The 4181-nt window shown below is 48.8% G+C and overlaps 1 pseudogene; it reads right to left on the bottom strand.

Moving 5' to 3' along the window:
* Window positions 1–1550: 1550 nt before the first annotated feature.
* On the bottom strand, window positions 1551–2211 carry LOC144158141 (uncharacterized; annotated as a pseudogene).
* Between the last annotated feature and the right edge of the window lie 1970 nt (window positions 2212–4181).

Here is a 4181-nt window from a genome sequence, read left to right as displayed (position 1 = left end):
GGCGCGAATTTTTTTTACATCGTGAAGCTGCAAGACGCTTTTATCGGACAGCATTTTCTTGCAAGTTGCGAACGCCTCGTCGCACTTATGCGACCAATGCCCTCTGCTTTCCTTGCTCAGCAAGTCGTGCAGCGGTTCTAGGATTGTAGCCAAATTTGGCAGGAACTTTCTATAGAAATTTACTAAGCCCAAAAGGCCTTCAGCTGGGTCACGTTAGTAGGTTTCAGCGCCTCTTTGATGGCTACGACCTTTTCGGCCGTAGGGTGCAAGCCATTTTTGTCAATATCATGCCCCAAATGCGTTTTGCGCTGCTGAAAGAGCCTACACTTCTTGGCATTTGCTTTAATACCATGTTCACTCAGGCGGCTTTGCACCTCCTCCACTCTGCCGTAACACTGCTTGTAGTCTACTCCGGCTATGACAATGTCATCCAAGTAGCAGGCAGTGCCAGGCATACCTTGTAGGATTTGATCCATTACAGCTTGGAAAATTGCTGGAGCACACACTACGCCATAAGGCAAGCGACGGAACGTAAAAAGGCCCATGTGAGTGTTTATGGTGAGCAATTCTTGTGCTTGCTCATCCAGTTCCAGCTGAAGGTACGCCTTCGACAGATCAATGACTGAAAACACGGTTCCGCCTTCAAGTGAGGCAAAAATATCCTCGTGCAGTGGCAAGGGGTAATGGTCGACTTCTATTGCAGGATTTACTGTGATTTTGTAATCCCCACAGTGCCGAAGTTCTGTTCCGTCTTTTTTTGGAACAATCACAAGAGGCGTCGCCCACTTGCTGTGCCTTACCCGATACACGACTCCCGCTTTCTCGAGATTAGCGAAATCTTGCTCGACTCGCTCGCGCAAGGCGTATGGCACTGGTCGCGCTTTGCAGAACACTGGGCATGCGTTCTCTTTAAGTACAATGCTTGCTTTGAAACCCTTGATAGCACTAAAACCAGTATTAAATACATCCCGGTACATTTCAGTGAGGGGCGTTTCCCTTTCCAATGCCTGCACGGAAAAAACCTCACGCCAGTGGAGTTTTATCTTTGAAAGCCAATTTCGGCCAAACAGCGTAGGAATCCTTGCCCCTTCAGCCTATTTGGCAATAACCAGAGCCAATTCGAAACACTGTCCTTGATACTCGACTTTTACGTCGGCTACTCCCGCAACAGCGGCAGGCGTACCGTTGTACGTCATTAATTTCACATCCTCTTGCGTGAAACTGGCATTAGGAAAGTGTCTCGCCCACTCTACTTCCGAAATAATCGACACGGCCGCACCCGCATCAATGTCTATAGGAACTACCTTCCCATTTATCGTAACGTTTACTCTAAATGGGGGTGTGTCGGAACGGTTCACGTGACCCAAAGTACGCAACTCTCTATCCTCCTGCGGCTCTACACAATGCACAAGTTTTGTTTTGCACATTTTCGCGATGTGACCCTTCTTTTTACATTTTAAACAGTCACTAGTCAAAAAAGGGCAACTCACAGGAGGCTGGTGTCCTGCACCTCGGTGACAGCTCGTTTTAGTCCCTTGCGATGCCTTCTTAGCAGGGCTCGTTTTTCTTCGTCCCGTCTTGCTTGGTTTTCCTTTTGGCGGAGATTTCTGCGTCCCTCGTTACCAGTACACTTCCGTACTGTCAGAAGATGCTCCCGACTTGTTTGGTTGCAGCATCCCTTTCATGTCCTGGCTCGCTGCTTCCATGGCGATGGCGACCTTGCACGCGTGCTCCCACGTGATTTCTTCGTCCCGAAGGGCCAGTAACCTGCAGCGGACGGCTTCAGTGCGCAATCCCGCCACCAGCCGATCCCGCAGAGCGTCGTTCAGGAAATTGCCGAACTCGCATGTCGAAGCCAGCTTCTTCAATTCCACAATGAAGTCTGCAACGCTTTCATGTGGCGCTTGTTGGCGTTGGTTAAAGCGATAGCGTTCGGCGGCCAGTGAACGTTTTGGAGTGTAATGTTTCGTCAGGACACTCACCGCTTCCACGTACGATGCCTTGGCCGGTGGGCAGCAGTAAGCTCCGGAGCGTCACATAGGCGGTTTCCCCTATGGCCGTTAAGAAGACTTGCAGTTACTTCTCTGCAGCGATGTCATTGGCGGCAGCGAACAATTCGAAGCGTTCCAAGTACACCTCGAAATTACCGCTGTCCGGCTGGAACTCCGGCAACGTGCCGACGGTTTTGCTGTGCACGTCGGGCGAATTCATTTTGGAAGCTCGGTGCGTATCCCATCCTCGTCGTCACTTGTAGCAGAGTCCTTTACTGGTCACGAAACTGCTCCGTAACTCAATGGGAGAGCTTCATATGCTGCGTTTGGCCGCCGCGCGGTGGCGCCACCCTCTCACTGAGGTCACTCCTCGGGCTTCGTTGCGCTGGCTCGAACGGCGGAGCCGCGGCGAGTTGTGTTTGTTATGTGCGGGAAAAAAATGTAACGTGCATATCGCGCTCTTGTAATGCGACTTAAGTAGTTCAACGACGATGCCGAACATGTGTTGCGTCCTGGGATGTCGTTCTTTGTACAACGATACCACAGAAAATGTTTCCTTGTTCTGTTGACCGAGCGACGGGCAGCTGCGTGAGAAATGGAGCAACGGGATATTTCAACTTCGACAGTGTGTGGAAATGCACTGTGTGTAAAAATAGAAAAAGCAATGCACCCTTTTGAGAGCATCGTGGACCTAGAATTGTACAAGGCTAACTTAAAGCCGGATTTTTGTCATATCAGTCAGGTTGTAGCGGTGCTTCATTATGTATGTGCAAACTTGTATTACCTTGCGCTCAGGCTCGCGTGTAAAATAGCTTTGGGACGTCCTTGTGCTTTTACTTTTCATATTTCTGTGAATTGTCCCTTAGGGTTCGTTTTGTTTGTTTTTTTAACCGCACGTGGCCACTTCCGTTTTTTATGTGGCATTTCAACCGGAGCGCCGGTTTGCTCTTTTATCGTACGTGCCGTCGGGCAATATTGTTTGATATGGAAAGGGTGCCACCTTCTCGCTAACTTGATTTTTTGTTTCTTGGACAATGTTCTCGATCCTATTTCCATGGATCTGAAATTTATAACGTTCCGAGAGTAATACATGCGTAGCAAACGCCGCGCAACTCACTTTATCGACGTTCATCTGTGCACGTCACACTGCGGACTGCTTCTTCGACGTTTGTGTTTCATTCTAGTCTCTGGTAGTGCAGGAGCTCGCTAGCTCGCTGCGTTCAGAAAAGCTTTGCGTCGTTCTTGGCTACGTGGCAATATTCTGTTTCCTCCGTGTGCTGCACATCGCAGCGCGAAAAAATAAATTTCTGTACGCTGGACCACGCTCTTTTGTCTCCCTTCGTAACATAGACATTTTTTTTCGTGTAATAAAATTAGTTTTATTGTTCTTTTTTCGCTTCCTGTTTTTGCAAGGATTGCAAAGCGTGGAAGCAGAAAGACACATGGTGCAACATATATCTCTTCGTGTTTTGATCCTTCGCGTTTCTGCAGCGTTTTTAGATGTTCTCAAGTATGTACCCACTCATCGAAACGACAATACTACTGGGCTATCTCTTTTAGCGTTCTGTGCATTCCAGAGCATTCAACAGATTCATTAAGCGCAGTCTGAACGAGGCGTACTTGGTTTCTTTCAGTTTTTTTATTCTATTATCGATAGGCCCGCAGCAGTCCGTGACTACACAGCTACCGTATGTGTGGTATTTACAACTTTGCTTTAAGAAAAGAAGCAATATAGATTTAAAAATCCGTAAACACGACGGCGCAGCGCTTGCGCCAGAGCACACGGAATCCGTTGCCGTTCGTGGTCGAAGTCTACGGTAATTTACTTCGAAAAATGAAACCCCATTGAAGGCAGGTGACATACACACTGACTGGACTGTTCATCACTAACTACTACAAAAAAAACACACTTAATCAGCGCGCAGACACCAAACGAAGAGAGCGTTTGCATGCCAAGAGCTGGCAAAAATGCCGCACGCGCGGCGGCTGGATGACCTTCGTGCGGCGGTGGCGCCTGCAGTGGCGCCCGCGGTCCCTATATGAAACGAGAGCCGAAGTTTCGTGATCAGTAAAGCATTGAAGGACTCTGCTTGTAGTAACCGGCAGCCGGGCAAGAGTGGAAACGTTGCTTTATTTCCCTAGGCGCGCACTGGCAGCTTCACAACTGAAAAACGCGCATCCAAGCCATAG

Source organism: Haemaphysalis longicornis, unplaced genomic scaffold (assembly GCF_048455015.1).
Source record: "Haemaphysalis longicornis isolate Haplotype H1 unplaced genomic scaffold, Haemaphysalis longicornis Haplotype H1 scaffold_1, whole genome shotgun sequence".
Lineage (NCBI taxonomy): Eukaryota > Metazoa > Arthropoda > Arachnida > Ixodida > Ixodidae > Haemaphysalis > Haemaphysalis longicornis.
Note: the sequence above shows the minus strand (reverse complement) of the source record. Positions and strands in the feature narration are given on the sequence as shown.